The 17555-nt window shown below is 43.6% G+C and overlaps 1 protein-coding gene and 1 long non-coding RNA gene across 5 annotated transcripts in view; one reads left to right on the top strand and one right to left on the bottom strand.

Moving 5' to 3' along the window:
* Positions 1-2094, bottom strand: part of AKT3 (AKT serine/threonine kinase 3) — a 281577-nt gene extending 279483 nt beyond the window's left edge. For all 4 annotated transcript variants that reach the window (XR_009595810.1, XM_060396454.1, XM_042257196.1 and 1 more), the window contains exon 1: positions 1517-2094. The gene's annotated coding sequence lies outside the window, so the exon portion shown is untranslated. The remainder of the gene's footprint in view (positions 1-1516) is intronic.
* LOC121820773 (uncharacterized) lies at positions 2061-16310 on the top strand. The gene is made up of 4 exons (XR_009595811.1): positions 2061-7380; positions 7672-7826; positions 10769-10881; positions 15385-16310. It is a non-coding gene; the product is annotated as an uncharacterized LOC121820773 (long non-coding RNA).
* The last annotated feature ends 1245 nt before the right edge of the window (positions 16311-17555 follow it).

Genomic DNA, 17555 nt, shown 5'->3' with positions numbered 1-17555 from the left:
CACAATAACAAGTTCTGAAGACAGGAGTTTCCTAGACCATCTTTATAGGATTCTTTCTCCTTCGGCTTTTTCAACTGTTTTCCAACAATCTATAACCTAATTTAATGACTTTTCACCAAAACCAAAGTCCAACAGTTGTTTAATGATTTATAGTGCACTAAAAGATATTAATTATAAGACCATACTTTACCAAAGATGAAACATACATCTAAATTGATGTCAGACAGCTGACAACGTATTAACTACAAAAAAAAGTCATTATTTCACATTCTTTCGCGTCACGATGAACTAAAAAAGTGAACGTTTTATCAACACTAGTAATTATTACAGATACATAGGTTTCACTGTTGAATTTCTATTTGGAAACGTTATCAATTACAAACTACTGGGCTTTCGATCAATTACCACACTGGTGGAACGTGTTGGTGTCACTTTCATAACATTATTTTGATGCAAGTAACATGAGTATCCCAGCCTTGACTTATGGGTAAGCATTTCCTTTACTTTCAGAAGATAAACAGTAAATACCGGTATCGAAACCCTGGCCCCAAAGAAATTCAATCGAGCCTAACTGCAGATTCCCGGGAAATCCCAAACAAGGGGTGACCCCGCCTAGGAGTCTGGGTGCACACAGCAACCGGCTCCGCTTCAACTCTGGGCTCAAAACGGCCCCACCAGCATCATGGCTGATGCAAACCGATGCGCAGGAGGAGGAGGTGGACGAGGAAGAGGCTGGTTTGTTTACTTGCAGCCAGAGCCGCCGCCGCCGCCAGCAGCGACAGCATCACTGGATCCGCCAAAGCCAGCATCTTCCGCACATTTCTATTCTTAGTACACAACTCCCGAGCGGATCAAAACCCACTACTATTAAAAACACAGACAAGCACGTTCCCCACCTCCCACACACCCCCCACCCCACCAGCGCCGTCTCTTCCTGTGCGCCGGCGGCAGCGGCGGCGGGGGGGTGGGGTGGCGAACAAGACCCCGGGGAGCCGTCGCATCCCTGCCTTCCCCCACCCACGCGCAGACAGCCCCCTCCCCCCACCCAAACGCCCTGACACCGGCGCTCCCCGCGTTACATAACCCCGCCGCCACCCCAGGCCGAGCCGGGCCCCCTCCCCACGCCGCCGGCCGGCGGGGAGGGTGAGGGGCGGGAGCGAGAGTGGCGCAGAGCGAGCGAGACCGGAGGCGCCGGGCCAGGGCGGCCCAGACCCGGACCGCACCGCTAGGCCGGGAACACCCTCCCCGGCCCCCGCGCACCGCCGCCCCGGCTTCCCCCGCAAAGTGAGGGGTGCGGTCCGCCCGCGCCGGGCATCCCCGGCCTCCGCACCCGCATCCCTCACCCCAGCCCCCGGCGATCCAGCCCCACGCCCACGCCCCCGGCGCGGTGACAAGCCGGACGCCCCCACCTCATTCACCCACCGCCATCCCCGCCCGAAGGGGGCCCCGGAGGGAGTGCAGGCGCGGCGGGGAGAGGGCGAGAGTGGGGTGGGGGTGGGGGGGCGGTGGCTGTTACCTGCAAAGGCGGCGGCGGCGGCCCCGCAGCTGCTCGGGCGGCGGCGGAGGATGGAGCCGGGGGGCGGGGGGAGGAGAGGGGGCGACTCGGGGGTCCCCCTCCCTCCTCCTCCCCTCCTGTCCTCCCCCCACCCCGCAGAGCCTCTGGCCCCCCTGGAGCCCGGTGTGGCCGGCGGGAGGGCAGGCGGCGGGCTGCAGGGGAGGGAGGGAGGGAGCCGGCCGGGCCGCGGAGCTGGAGCGGGAGGCGGCGGCGGCGGCGGCGGCGGCGGCGGGAGGAGGGAGGCGGCGGGGGGGAGGGGGCGGAGACTCTACGTGGGAATCGGATCTCGGCTACAAATTCAATTCATCACCAGAAAACTCCGCTCGGGCGGGGGCCGGCTCGCGCCGGCGAGGCGAGGCGGCGGCGGGGGGAGGCTCTGAGAGGCCCTGGCGGCCAGGCGCGGGTCGGGGGTCTGCGGCCTCCTCTAGGGCCGCGCCCCGCTGGGGGGTGGGGGGGCCGCCGCCGCCTCCCCGCCCCCTCCTCCCGCTGGGGCGGCCGCGATCAGCTCTCGCCGCCGCCGCGGGCTTGTTGTTGACTTTGAGGAAAACTCCTGACGTCAGGGGCTGGCGCACGGCGACTGGCGGGAGCGGCTTCCCCGCGTCCCCAGCCGGCCCGCCGCCTCTGCCCCCTCCCCGCGGGCCCCCATCCGCGGGCTTCCCCGAGCCCCCGAGCCCGCGGCGGCCAGCGCCCCCTCTCCTCTCGCGAGAACACCCCCCAGCCGGAGCCAGTAGCGGGGCGTCGTTCCTGGGCGGGAAGTTGTGGGTTTCCCCCGCGCCCTCGTGGCGTGCGGCAGGCACCCGAGGCCCGGGAGTGGAGGCTCTTCTGCCCTCCGCGAGCAGCCGAGCCCGGGGCTTCTCCTCCCGCCCGCCGCAGCTCGGGGGGGGTCGGGCCGGGAGCTAGAGGGCCGGGACCTGAGGCCCCCGAGATGGGCCGTTCCCTGTAGGGGCGCGCCCCCGAAAACTAGCAGCGGGGCGAGAAGCGACCCCACCCCTCTGCACCTCTGGGGTCAGTACAGAGGGGAGACCTTACTGTCCAGTCCTAGAACCTCTCTCGGAAGAGCCATCCCAGCGCTTCCTGTAAGCAGTAACCGCCACATAATAGTGTACACCTTACAGTAGCATCGTAATTCAACCTTAAAATTTCACATTTTTTAGAGATAGTATACAGTTTTCATTGACTTTGAGGAGGCCATGATGTATTGCATTCACTACGAAGACAGCATTGCTTTCTTTTGAAGTTCATGGCTCCTGAGAATGTTTATAAAGGAGATGGTTTTGTTTTGGGTTTTTTTGTTTGTTTTTTCGCAAAATGGCCTTTTTTTTTTTTTACCCATACATCATACTCCAGAAAGTTATGAAAGTTTACTTTTTCTGACACCACGTATTGTTGCTTCTGGAACACTTTGAAAAAATCATATCATTTCACCATGTAATTCTAGCCTTGTTGATGTACCTGCTATTTCTTCCAATGCAAGGTTCTTGGTAGTGCTTTTGGGCTCTTTCTGTAGAAGACTTACTGCTTCTGAAGGGCACTTCCTACTGTGCTTTTTCCATTTCCTGACAACACTGGGTTGGTAATCATTCTTTTACACTATACCCCTGGTATTTACATAGGGAGTTGTATTTATACATCTGTGTCGACATCTGTTGTGAAAGGCACATCTATTGGGATTGTGGACAGGAAGGAGTATGGAACCTAACCTAATAAGAAAAGAAAGGGCTTTTAAAATCAATTTTCTCCATTTGCAAAGGAAACACTACACTTGACAGTTTCAGAATAAAATATGCTTTTTTAAGATGTACAGTCCACCCAAAAGTAAAAGTCCCCAATTGCTTCCTTTCTCCTTTTCCCATATTTCCCAGCACATGGTGAACTGATAATAAATATACACTCTATCCTTTAGGCTCTTCTGTCCATAAAATTTTCCAGGGAAAAATACTGGGTTGTCATTTTCTTCTCCAGAGGAGCTTCCTGACTCAGGGATGGAACCTGAATCTCTCAATTGCATCTCCCTCCTTGGCAGGCAGATTCTTTACCACTGAGCCACCTGGGAAGCCTCTCTATTCAGCTTATCTGTGTATTAAAAGTATATAATTTATTGCCGTAATTATCAGACCTCTAACAGTCCCTACTGGTAAAGTGATTTCATTAAAAATTTCTTGCTTAAGAGTAACAAAAATGAGTCAGATTTTTATTCTATAATAACCCAAGTCACTTTATAAGAAAATAGTCCCTATGACACCAGTGTTAAAAAGAGTATTTTGAAAGCTCTGTTAAATACTTAACTCTGAGACTTGTGATATTCTGAATTACCAGATATCTCTGATCAACTGCAATTTTATTTCCAGTTTTAACGTCGACATATTTCTGAGAATCAAATTTGTCTTATGAGCCATGGTGGTGGTTTAGTCGCTAAGTGGTTTAGTCGCTGAGTTGTGTCCGACTCTTGCAACCCGGTGGACTGTAGCCTGCCAGCCTCCTCTGTCCATGGGGATTCTCTAGGCAAGAATACTGCAGTGGGTTGCCAGTTCCTTCTCCAGGGGACCTTCCTGACCCAGGAATCAAACTCAGGTCTCCTGCATTGCAGGCAGATTCTTTAACAACTGAGCTATGAGGAAAGCTAGCCATATTGCCTCAAATTTTTTCTCAGTCTCTTCAGATTGGATTAAATCTTAACCGGATTACAACATACAAGTAAATATTGTATAAACTGCCATGGATTATGTACCCTAGGCTTCATGTATTTGAAAAGCTGTAGTTTTATTTCTTCTGTGTTTTGTTCTTCTACTATGGTAGTTTCATCCATTTCTGTAATAAAAGCATGTCAGCTTTTATTACGTAGGAATTGATTATAGCACTGTCATTTAACTAGCATTGTTCTTTCTCTTAGACTGTGCCATCGTGAGTTTTGGAGAATCTGCTGATTGTGAGATGATGGTACTCCATATAGACTGTTTTCTAGATTTCTCCTCTTCACTGTCATCACTTTCCAATAATATGGGCAACAGGAGTATGTTTATCTATGGGAATATCCCTCCTAAATTTTAGAGACATACCCTCATTCTTTACTAAGCCAGAAATTCTTAAAACTAACATCTCTCAATACTAGTTATTTATATATCTTAAGAAAAATATTTACTCTTCTTGACTGTCAATGAGTAAATAAGATACTGAGAGCTATTTGTTAGTACTTCTACCGTTGCTTGTGCTTAGTCGCTCAGTCTTGTCCGACTCTTTGCAATCCCATGGATTGCAGCCCGCCAGGCTCCTCTGCCCATGGGGATTCTCCAGGCAAGAATAGTGGAGTGGATTGCCATGCCTTCCTCCAAGCATTGCTTGGGAGTAACTTAAACTAGAAGGCACATAGAGAATTGCAGGACATCAGGTAACAAAAGTTAAGTTACTGTTTCTGTGCTTTAATAACAAAGATATCTTGTCTCCAGTATCTAGAATATAACATGACACACAGTATGCACAAAATATGTTTGATGGACAAATAAATCTGTGTCCTGTGTGCAGTTTATGCTGTACTCTTCTCTTGGGATGGCTTGTTGGAAAGATCATGAACACACATTGCATACTTGGAAATCTGAGTTCAAATCCTCTCTCTGCAGAGTTTAGGTCTCAGGCAAGTTTCTGAACTCTTCTAAGCCTTAATTTCTTCGTTGGTGCAAGGATGGTTACAACTACTTCAACAGCGTATTATGAGAATTCAATGTGACGAAATATTAGATGGTATCTAAAACATAGTGACTGATCAGCAAGCTAAAATTCCTTTACCATAAACATAAATATATCTGTTAACACTAACTGGTAAAACAAACAAATGTGAAAATCTGTCCTGCATACAACAGTAGAAATGTATTTCTCATCCACGTAAAGTTCAGAATGGCGGGCAAGCATTTATAAGAATAAAGTTTCTTCCATGTTTGAGTTATGACATGTTCAACACGTAATCATGACAGCAAGCTGGCTGAAAGGGGCAAAACATGGAGGATCACTCAAGAGAAGTTTTGTGCATTTCAATTCTATTCACATTCCACTGGCTAGAACACTCCAAAGCCAGCAAACTACAAGGCAACCCATGAAAAGGAGTCTAGCCCATAAAGAAAAAGAAATTGGTTTGATGAACAGCCAGCCAGTCTCTGCCACAGTTGGTTTCTGAAATAACCATGCTAAGTCTATAACTATAACTAATGAATATCCTAGATGATAATAGAGCAATTTTCAGAAGAGCATAGTTTAAGTCCAGGTATAAGTAGCAGAAGAGTAAGTTACAATAGTTATCAATACTAATTGTCTTTTCTCTTTTTCACAGATACTGTCTTTATAAGACATGGGGCTAGATTAGTAACACATGAGAATACCCGAGGGTTAAGTATGTCACTAATCTGATGCCACGTGCAAAGGGGATACTTAAAGTTCTCTGGAAACCTCCCCCTTGTTTTATTAGCAGACTTTTTTTCCCTACTATGTTACTAGAGGGTGAATGAAAATTTTTGCATTGATATTATCATGCTCTCTCTTAGACAGCTAAGTCTGTTAGCAACCTAATACTTATATTTAAGAACCCTTGGGTCTGAACACAAAGTTTTTAATTTTTTTTATATGTGTCATGGTGTGTGTGTGGACTTGGTCGCTCAGTCGTGTCTGACTCCCTGTGACCCCATGGATTGTAACCCGCCATGCTCCTCTGTCCATGGTATTTTTCAGGCGGGAATACTGAAGTGGGTTACCATTTCCCCCTTCAGGGATCTTCCTGACCCAAGGATGGAACCCAAATCTCCTGTCTCACCTGCATTACAGGAAGATTCTTTACCCACTGAGCCATCAAGAGAGCCCACAGAAAGTTATTGACCACAATCAAATAACTGCTTGTGGGGCGTTGACCTAGAATCCAGGTTCTGATTCCAAAGCAAGAGCATACATATTATTATTCGGATGGCAGCTAAATAAAGGTATGCAGTAATACCAATAATGCCATATTTTAATCCCACAACCTCATTTTAGGATATAATTTTGACTTCCTGAGATGATGCGCCTTTTTAGCTGTTTCAGAACCTGCTTTGAGAGGACTGAACTTTTTAACACAACAGCTAGCAGTGAAATAATGACAGTAAATTCCCAACCTTCACCTAGGTAATCACCTCAACCCCTTCCTTAGTTATCTCATGTAAATACAGTTCTGTTCCAGAAAGTTTCCCCATCTATTTTAAAACACAACTTCTGCTAATGAAAATACTTTCTGGATCAACTGGAATGATTCAAATCTATACCCACTACAAAGCCCTTCAATTGCTGTATTTGCACTATTTCATTAAATAATCCTAGTTTGCTTTTTTTATGGTAAGAGGTAATTCAGTATCAGAATTTTTCTATTCACCTTTAGTTCCTAAGTAAAACTATGGCCACTCTCAGTTGCAAATACTTCTCAGTCAAAAATTAGATTTTAATCAAAACCCTGAATTTAATTTAGAATTCAAGCCTTTTTTTAGGTTGAAAGCCTGTATGGGAAAAACAGTTCTGCTTCTCTATTTCTCCATCTCGTTTTCCTCTTGCACCCCACAAGGCAGTCTCAGGGTGAAGAGCAAAACAGTTCTTATCTAGCTTGTCTGTTGTAATCCAGTTTTGCACTCTCTTGGCCTGACATACATAACCCCCCTACCCACTAGGACTTGCAGGACCCAGTGCAAAACGGAAATTCTGGCGCCACTGTGGAACAAGAATGAAGAATTTTAAAAGAGCAAAGAAGAGCATTAAACCAAGCATAGTCTGTGTGCACAGGACTACGAAGATCACCGGCCCATGACCTGTTTGTGTTTCAGGTTGGCTCTCCAGGGGCTCTTTGGAGAGTTTCTTCCAGACTTCTCTAACTGCAACCCCTACAATGTGGGCAATGCACCTTTTCTTTTAGCTGCCTATTCCTACTCACTCTTCAGCTTCAGTTTCTTCAGCCCTATTGAAGTCTCCCTGTTGGGGTCCTCCCAGCCTCTGCGGAGGTCTCCTAGGCAGACTCAAGATGGCTCCAGCCCACTCCTTCTCTCCTGTGGTGCTTCATCTGGGCCTTGGGAAATACTCACCTGTTGACCATTCTCTCCCTTGTAGTTCTGCCATAGAAACAGTTGGGCAACCTGATTCCCAGTTTCGATGGATCCCCTCAATGCAGGGAATGAACATATCCCAAGCTCTACACTTGATCCCACGGAAGCCCATGGCTGCCCCTCTGGCATGAGCTGAAGAAGCATTCTCCATCCCTTCCCCACTGGAGATGGTGAGTTCAACCTTCCCCAGTATAGTCCATACACAGATCACCTCTGTCTCAACTATTTGATATTCTTAAAGTGAACAAGAATATCTGAGTTATAAAATAGGTTTTGAATTATTTTCTTCTTAATAGTTACCTAACTTGAAATCTCACTTCTCTTTTTTTTGTATTTGGGGCTCTCAGTTAAAATTTCAGTTTTAAATGCCTATTGAAAAGCATATTCTCTTTGTAGGATAAATATCTGCTGTTTCCTACTTACATGTGTGTTAGCCATTCAGTTGTGTCCAACTCTTTGCGACCCCACAGACTGTAGCCCGCCAGGCTTCTCTGTCCATGGAATTCTCCAGGCAAGAATACCGGAGTGGATTGCCATCCCCTTCTCCAAAGGAACTTCCCAACCCAGGGACTGAACCCTGATCTCCTGCCTAGCAGGCAGATTCTTTACCATTCGAGCTATAGGGGTGTATAAAAAATTATCAGCTGTTACCAAAAAAAAAAAAAAATGTATTGAGGTTAATAGGTGTTCAAGGCATGAAAGTGAAGTCGCTCAGTCATGTCTGACTCCTAGCGACCCCATGGACTGCAGCCCACCAGGCTCCTCCATCCATGGGATTCTCCAGGCAAGAGTACTGGAGTGGGGTGCCATTGCCTTCTCCTAAAGAGAGGTTAATGACATTTTAATTGAGCTTTAAGATGAGGTTAGGGATTCCTTGGCAGACCAGTGGATAGGACTGGACTGCATTTCTTTGCCAAAGGCCCAGGTTTGATCCCTGGTCAGAAAATTAAGTTCCCACAAGCCACATAGCCTGACCAAAACAATAAAAAATAAGTAAAATAAAATGAGGTCCAGAAATTGACAAGGCAGAAGGAAACATTCCAGGCAGTGAAAGGAACACAAAAGCAATAGAGGGTACCATCAGGAACTCCAAGGGGGAAAAAAATGGTGCAGGGAAAATTTCAGTGACATGAAAACATTTGAGCTGGGCTTGAAGAATAATCATGAGAAAACGTGAGTCTATATTTATGTAAGAGCACTGGAGAGGTAGAAGAAAGAAGAATCTCCTGATTAATTTCTGATGTAGAACCATCAGGGCAGAGTGATTAGATGGTGGGCAAAGGGATAGTATGAAAAAGAGGAATGAAGGATGATGTCCAGAATTCTGCCCTCCTGGCCCTGGGATGAGGAGTGTGTGTGTGTGTGTGTGTGTGTGTGTGTGTGTTTGTGTGTGTGTGAGCATGTACACACTATGGTTGTTAGTGCTTATTTTGGGGAGGAGGGTTGTTAAGAGGCAAGGTTATGAGAGAGAGAAGAGAAAATGGACCATTTTTAATATTAAATTTAATGTACACTTTTCAGACTTTCAGTTAGATGTGGTAATAAATACAGTGGCTAACATGATTGTGTTAAGCACTCTGTAGGAATTAGCTAATTTAATATTAGAGGCATTTGAGAATATGAAAATATGGTGGTCAGACTAGAAGACTTGGTCTGAAGCTATGGGTCTGCATCAGAGCATGGGGTAAATGACAGCAGGCAGCAGTGTGATCCTAAAAAGTGAACCTTGGCAAACGCTAATTCTTGAGGGCAGAAAAAAAAAAAAAAAGAACGGAGGGAAAAATAAATAGCCAAATGAGTAAGGAGAGAAACAGAAGTTGTAAAAGCCAAGGTTGAGAAAGTTTCGACAAGGGGGAGGGAGATGTATTTGCCAGTGGAAATGCTGTCAAGGAAGGGCAAATAAAAGAGAAAATTTGATAAGTCTCTATTGAATTTTACAACTGGGACATCATTGGTTATTTTTATGGAAGCAATTTCATGGTATAATGGGAATGATAGCTTCAAAGAGTTAATGAGGAAATGGCCAATTGAGGAAGAGGGGATAGTGGAGTAGTGGAAATAGATACTAATATTTATTGAAACCTACTATGAGCTGGACTTCCCTGGTGGCTCAGTGGTAAAGAATCTGCCTGCCAGTGCAGGAGGTGAGGGTTCAATTCCTGGGTTGGGAAGATCCCCTGGAGAAGGAACTGACAATCCACTCCAGTGCTCTGTGCCTGGAAAATTCCATGGACAGAGAGAAGCCCAGCGGGCTACAATCCCTGGGGTTGCAAAAGAATCGGACACAACTTAGCAACTAAACAACAACAACAACTGAGAACTGAGTAAGTTCCCCTCTGGCATTTTGCTTAAGTGTAGCAGGACGCTGTTTTGAAATATTCACCTTTGTTTTCTGGGTTATGACTCCCCTAGCTCTTTCTCAACATTTACAGTGCTAGATCATTGCCTCAGGAAAGAGACGGTAGAACAGATTGACAAGGAAAGGCATCCTTTCCTGGCTTTTTAGTTTCTGTGGAGAAGGAAATGGCAACCCACTCCAGTACTCTTGCCTGGAAAATCCCACGAACAGAGGAGCCTGGTAGGCTGCAGTCCATGGGGTCCCTATGAGTCGGACACGACTGAGTGACTTCACTTTCACTTTTCACTTTCATGCCTTGGAGAGGGAAATGGCAACCCACTCCAGTGTTCTTTCCTGGAGAATCCCAGGGACAGAGGAGCCTGGTAGGCTGCTGTCTATGGGGTTGCACAGAGCCGGACACAACTGAAGTGACTTAGCAGCAGCAACAGCAGCAGCAGCAGCAGCAGCAACAGCAGCAGCAGCAGCCTTTCGGCAGAAATGGAAACTCTAGGGCTTTAAACAGCAGGCTTGGGAGACTATGCAATGCCTAGAACAAGGCCTCACTCACTGTGCCACCTCTAAAATGCTCCTCAGGCTAGCAGGAGGAGATGGGTGGGTTTCTGGGGAAGGGCCAGCCCAAGTGGGAAAATGAGTAAATAACCTGACAGTCTTCAGGACTCCAAAGACAGGAGTTGTGTTTCTTTCCTTGTGAGATTCCAGATGGATGGAAAGGCCAGGGGTTGTCTCGTCCCTATGATTAATGTACGCGATCAGTCCCCACAGAGCTTCCAGGTGCGCAGCTTAACTTGGGCAGCAACACAATTCCTGTGTGACCGGGATTTCTGAGGTTTAAGAGGACATACGAGATCCCCACGCTCAACTATGAGGTAAGATTAGCACTGCAGTTCCCGCACATCAGCAAATGACACTGAGGGGACTAAGGGATAGCTCAGCAGCAAAGGGCAATTGAGATAACTGACATCTCAGAGGATGCCAGTGTGTACAGCCAAGACCAATAGCCCTTTCTCTTCTCGTGAACTGATACCATGGAAGCCAGTCTCCCCAGTGCCTTTCCTCCAGGACTTCTTGACAACCCCAGGCAGAAAGGAAGTTTCTAATTACTCACCCTAATGGAGACCCAAAATTGAAATATAGTTCGTTCTAGAAACCCTTGAATTTGGGAAATTAAATTCACACCCACCATTTCTATTCTACCGTACTCTAATCTTAACCTTCATTACAACTTCATTAAGTAGGAATTGCCATTCCCACATTACAAGTGATGAAGTAAATTCAGAGATAAATGACAAATTTCAAAACAAAATTAAGAAATTCTTCTAGCCTAGCAAGGGGCAGAACGGGGGCTCACACTGAGGTCTGCTTTACACTGAAGCCAGTGATCCGTCAGATCATTTCATGTTTTTCAAAAAGTTGGACAGAGAAGTGAAATAATAGCCAGAAGGGGATCCAGGGTGATGAGACTTCCTTTTTTTAAGAAGGAGAGAAATCAGACAATATAAATGGGAAAAGGAAAAAAGAGCTAATTGAGAGAGAGAGATTGAAAATGAAGGAAAGAGGGGATTATTGAAGAATGTTTCAAAAGGATATGGGAGGTGAATAAAGATAATAGTACCTACCTTGAATGGAAGGTAGATACTTCTCCAAGATGAGAGTGAACATGGAAAGTATTTGCATGGATAGAAAAAGTTTTGTAGACAGGTGGGGAAATTTTGCTGGCATCAGTGCTCCATGACATAGAGGAGGAAAGGCCAAGCGCAATACTTGTAGGATGCATGTAGGACGAAAACTGAATCATAACTTGCATTTTAGTGCCTTGAACAGAAGGCGGTATATGTCATGCATTTGATTGAGTTCCTTCAACACTGTAGTGGCACCATGCCCAGATCTGCAACCCCTCCTTTGAGGACTGAAGCAGACATTTCTCCAGCTGCTCAGAATGTTGGTCATTGACACTTCTTAATTAAGTCCCCTTCCTAGGAATTGTCCTCTACTGAGAGCAGCTTTATCCTAGATCACACTCCCTTCCCAATGACTACCGTCTGGGATGTAAGGGCTAGCCCCTTGCCTCAATTTAGAACAAGCCTATAGGCCCATCCATATCCCCAGATCTCTCTACTGCTCCCGCAGCACAGCACTACCCACCCCCTGCCCCCCGCAACACACACACACACACACACACACACACACACACGCGGAGGATTAGCTGAAGTCTGCATTGTGGTCGTGCTGTGCTTCACTATGCCAAATCCTGCTTCCTTCATGCCCGCATAGGAATTCCCCCCAGACTTCCTACAGGCACTTAACCCATTCTCAGGTCCTTGTGTTTGGGGTGCATGCCTGCTCCCCTTGTGCCAACAGAGAACTACTCTCCCGATGTAGCCTGTGGTTTTCTGGTTCTGGTGTGAATTATGAGCAAGCTCACTTGTCTGCAGGCTTAAATGCACATTTCTGACTTGTGCTAATGTAAAGTTGCTGTTTTCTTCTCCAATACCTACCTTTTGTATGCATTCTTCAGTTGGGATCCAAACTCAGGAGGAGAAAAAGGAGTTATTTTACTCTCTGAAACCGGTGATAAAGAAACTTTATTTTTTTTCTAGTGTTCAGGTGGCTTTGCAGGGTAAGGAACAGCAAGAATGACAAGGAATGGGAAAAATAAACATCATGTGGAACATAGGATAGAAAATGTCCATGAACTCCAAACCTGTTTGCAAAGTAGTTCCTACCTAAGAGAAGAAATGACTCACAAAGGATATCTATCCAGGCTCCCAGTCATTAGATTTAAATCATCGTTTTTTTATCCTCTAAATTTTGGGCTTAATTCAAAAGGTTCATGAAGAACCAAGAATGTTGGCGCTGTTACAAAGTAGAACTGCATCCGCTTTTTGCTAAAATCAGTTTTATCTTTAACTTAATTGCATTCTATTACCAAAAGATAAGTATGCTAAATGGATACACATATCAAAACATCTATTATAGGTTTGCCAAAGTGATGGTAAGGATGACATTATTTTAATTAATGCCTATTCTAAAATTACTTTAATTTGACCCCATTTTACCCCAAATTACCTTTTGAGATAATTTTTCAGGCTTAGTCCCAAGTTAAGGATGGCTCTGAAACTTTCTTCATAGCAAGGAATTAAATTAGGTAAGATTTTGTTTGTTTTGAGGATGAGTAAGATTAACAAGGGGTTTCCTGGGTGGCTCAGCAGTAAAGAATCTGCCTACAATGCAGGAAACATGGGTTTGATCGTAGGTGGGGAAGATGCCCTCGAGGAAGGCATGGCCACCCACTTCAGTATTCTTGCCAGAAAAATCCAAGATTAACAAACCTTTACATTTTAGACTGTTTCAGGAGTCACATGTGATAGATTTCGTATTTGATATAATTGTACTTTTGATATTCGTTTTTGTTACTCTACAAACTAACCAGGAGTAACAAGGTTTTCAGAAAAGTATGTATTTAGCTTTTCTTCTCTGTTTGGGTCAATGTTAGGATTTCCAAGATACCTTTAGTCATGGAGTTAGTCATTGGTGAAGTGAATCCACAAGCTGTTTGTTGCTTGCCAGTTGTATTGCTTATCAATAATGCTATTACCAGTTCCCTCTAAAGCATGATGATTTTTTACCAAAATGGAAGCTATGCAGTTGTAATTTTTCACCCTTTATAATAGGATTGTGGAGTGCGGGAAATGGAGCAGAGAGGTCTTCAGCTTTTCTGTCTTACTGTAATATTCCTTCACCTGTGAGGTGAAGAACGTGTAAGATAACAGAATGGCTCTGCTCTCAGAGGTGATGATGGGTTTGCTCTGAGCTATTGACACTCATACCTGGGCCTCTCGTGATCAATGACACACAATTTGGAGACGGCTGACTGGGGTTAATGGTGCAATCTGTGGCTTTGGAACAGAGTTCTTCTCTATGTGAAACTAATTGGCCCATATGGGGATTAAACTGGTAACAGTGTCCTCATTTGTCAACCCATCTATTCAGCATTTGAATCTGGTTACGTCTGAGTACTTTTCCCAATTCGACCAATGTGTTTTCAAATGATGATATAACCTCAGAAATAGGAAGAGGTAATTGCTTAAAATATACAAGCTACTTATCAACCCAAATCACCATAAGAAAGTCATTAAAAATTAAATAATTATCCTATTGCCAATTATTCTTAATTGAATATCCCAAGCTGTGGGAAACAGAACAGGAGGTAAGTCTGCTTCTCATTAAGTACCTTGTGTGTGTGTGTTCAGTCGCTCAGTCATGTCTAACTCTCTGCAGCCCCACCAGCTATAGCTAGCCAGTGTCCTCTTTCCATGGGACTTTCCAGACAAGAATTCTGGAGTGGGTAAGCCATTCCTTTCTCCAAGGGATCTTTCCAATCCAGGGATTGAACCTGAACCTCCTGCATTGCAGGTGGATTCTTTACCATCTGAGCCACCAAGGAAGCCACACTTTTCACATGAAAACAGGTCTCAAGTTGTCGAATTATGCTATGGTAGAGCCTGCAGCACAGTGGAAATAAAAAAGTTAAACCTGAAAAAAAAAATTAGAGTAAATGTTTATTCCTAGGGGTTAGAGGATGGGGGGATAAGACAAATATTATTTAAGGGTACAAACTTGCAGAAAAGTCCTAAAGATCTAGTGCACAGTGTAATGAATATAGACAACAATATTGTACTATCTTTATGTAATGCGGTAAATATTACTACAAGGGCGAGCATATTACAGCATATAAATGTATCAAAGTAACACATTATATGCCTTAAATTCACACGGTGTAATAAGTCAAGTTTATAAAATTTAAAAAACATAAAAAGGGAAAAAATATAAGAAATTGAAAAAAAAAAAAAAAAGGTTACGTAGGAGGCCCAGAGGGGGTGGATAACAATGAGCCAGGGTGTCAAAGTGACCACATTTACATGCAATAGAAAACCATTTCTAACCCTCAGTTAGTAGTTATCTTTTCCTGCCAAAAAAGATTTTTAAAATAAGTGAACTTTAAGCAGTTACAAAAATAGCAAGCCTTTCCCACAGAGAGTCATAAAGACCCAAACCTAAGCAAGTAACAGAGCAGTGGTGTCCAACAAGAGTGTGAGAAATAGAAGAGCATTCTCAGAACTTTGACAAAGAGAGAAGAGTTATGTGGATTGTACTTAAAAACTAACTTAGTTTAGCACTATTGACTAAGAGTTTTCCCTGGCTCCTTAGTGAGGAAAAATCCAAATTTAACCTCAAAACTCTGTCTATATTGGATAGGCCAAAAGGTTCCTTCAATTTTTAAGTAAAATAAAAGACACATTTTTCAGCAAGAACTTTACTGAACAATGTGTTCACTGTTTTGTTCCACTACCTTCTGCCATTTTTTTCAGGCAACTTCATAATTCCGTCTTCTCAAAACTTTTTGTCTTTTTGAGCAAAGAACTGTTCCAGGTGCCTTTTACAGTCTTTGAGGGAATTGAAATTTTTTCCACTAAAATAATATTGTAAGACTGAAATAAATGGAAATCCGAAGGTGCAATGTCTGGTGAGTATAGCAGATGAATCAGAATCTTCCAGCCAAGCTGTAACAGTTTTTGCCTGGTCATCAAAGAAATATGCATCTGGTAGTATCCTGATGGAAGATTATGCATTTTCTTTTGAGTAATTCTGGATGATTTTCATCGAGTGCTGCCTTCAGTTGGGCTCATTGGGAGCAGTACTTGTTGGAATTAATTATCTGGTTTTCCAGAAGAAGGTCATAATAGAGGACTCCCTTCCGATCCCACCATAAACACAACATCATCACCTTCTTTGGATGAAGATTGGCCTTTGGTGTGGTTGGTGGGGCTTCTTTTAGCTTGTCCCACAATCTGTTGCATTCCACTTTATTGTACAGTATCCACTTTTCATCTCCCATCACAATTTGTTTTTTAAAAAGGGAACATTTTTGTTATGTTTAAGTTGAGAATCACATGCAGAAGTATGATCAGAAAAAGAAGATTTTTCCCACTTAATTTATGTGCAACCCAAACATCCAAGCAATTAACATAACTAAGCTGGTGCAAATGATTTTCAAAGCTTAATTTGGATATTTAGAGTATGTTGGCTATCTCCCACATTGATTTTTCGCAATTAATATCTCAACTTGATAGCTATCAACTTCAACTGGGACTACCAGACCGTTGACCATGGATTCAGCAAGAAATCTCCACCACAAAACTTCACAAACCACTTTGGACACCTTGGGTCCATCACAGCAACTACACTGCACAAATCCTTTTCTGCATTTCAGTTGTATTTTTTACCTTTCTTGAAATAATAAAACATACCATGCCAAAAATATTGCTTTTTTCTTCCGTCTTCTATATTAAAATGTCTACACAAAAATTCACCAATTTTGACAAGTTTTTTTTTTTAAGCACTCTTTTATGACAGTTGTCACAATACAGTTGTTTTGAATGAAGTTAAAGGCAACTGAACACTACTAGAGCCAGCTTATGGAAAACACCAAACAAACTTTTTTGCCAACCCAATATTTATAGGACTATTTAAATCTGCTTAAGTCAACATTTGAATCTATTACTGTTTTCAAAAATTCTTAACTAAAAAGACTGCTGAGATAAATATACACATAGGATATATGCAGCCTTGTTACAGGGTTTCCCCAGCAGTAAAGAATTCACCTGCAATGCAGGAGATGCAGGAGTCATGGGTTCAATCTCTGGGTCAGGAAGATTCCTTGGAGGAGGACATGCCAACCCACTCCAGTATCCATGGGGTCACAAAGAGTCAGAGGCAAATAAGCAGCAGCAGCAACCTTGTTATAGCAATCAAAATTTTAGTTCCAAGAGGAGACAAAATCAGCTCAGTGCTTCACTCAGAAAAGAATGTATTTTTTTTAATAGTCAGTGTACAACATACTATATTTTCTTGAGAAGTAGAGAAAGAGATTGAACTAATATGTGCAAAATGAAGAGTATTCATGGCACTTTCTTTTTCATTATGTATTAATTTAATTTTTAAAATTGTGAAACACTGTTTTTGCAGAAGGTACTTAAAGCATATGTATAGATTCCATGAGCAGCAACCTTAAATCCAGTGTGCGCTTCCCCAGCTGGAGCCTCCTCCCTCAAGAATAAACACTATCCTGTCTTTCTGAGTAATCATTTCCTTGGTTTTCATTATTTCCTCCAATTTGTCAATCCACAACTAAGATTGTTTTGTTTGAGTTTCTCCTTATTCTCAGTATTATGTGTTTAAAATCCATACATATTGTTGTGAGTAGCTGTATTTTTCATTCTTATAGATTCCACTATATGAATATATCATGATTTTTTAAGGAGTTTTTTTTCATCTAAACTTTCCAAATTTAATGACATGAGGTTTTTAAAGACAATACCGTCTTACTTTCTTTTTAATGTCTGAAGAATCTCTAATGTCACCTTTTTCATTTCTGGGTTTTTTTTTTTTTTTTCTGTTTCTTTCTTGATTGATTCTTACCAGAAGTTTGTCAATTTTACCAACATTTTAAATTCATTAGATGCTGCTCTCTTTCTAATTT

Source organism: Ovis aries, chromosome 12, assembly GCF_016772045.2.
Source record: "Ovis aries strain OAR_USU_Benz2616 breed Rambouillet chromosome 12, ARS-UI_Ramb_v3.0, whole genome shotgun sequence".
NCBI lineage: Eukaryota > Metazoa > Chordata > Mammalia > Artiodactyla > Bovidae > Ovis > Ovis aries.
Note: the sequence above shows the minus strand (reverse complement) of the source record. Positions and strands in the feature narration are given on the sequence as shown.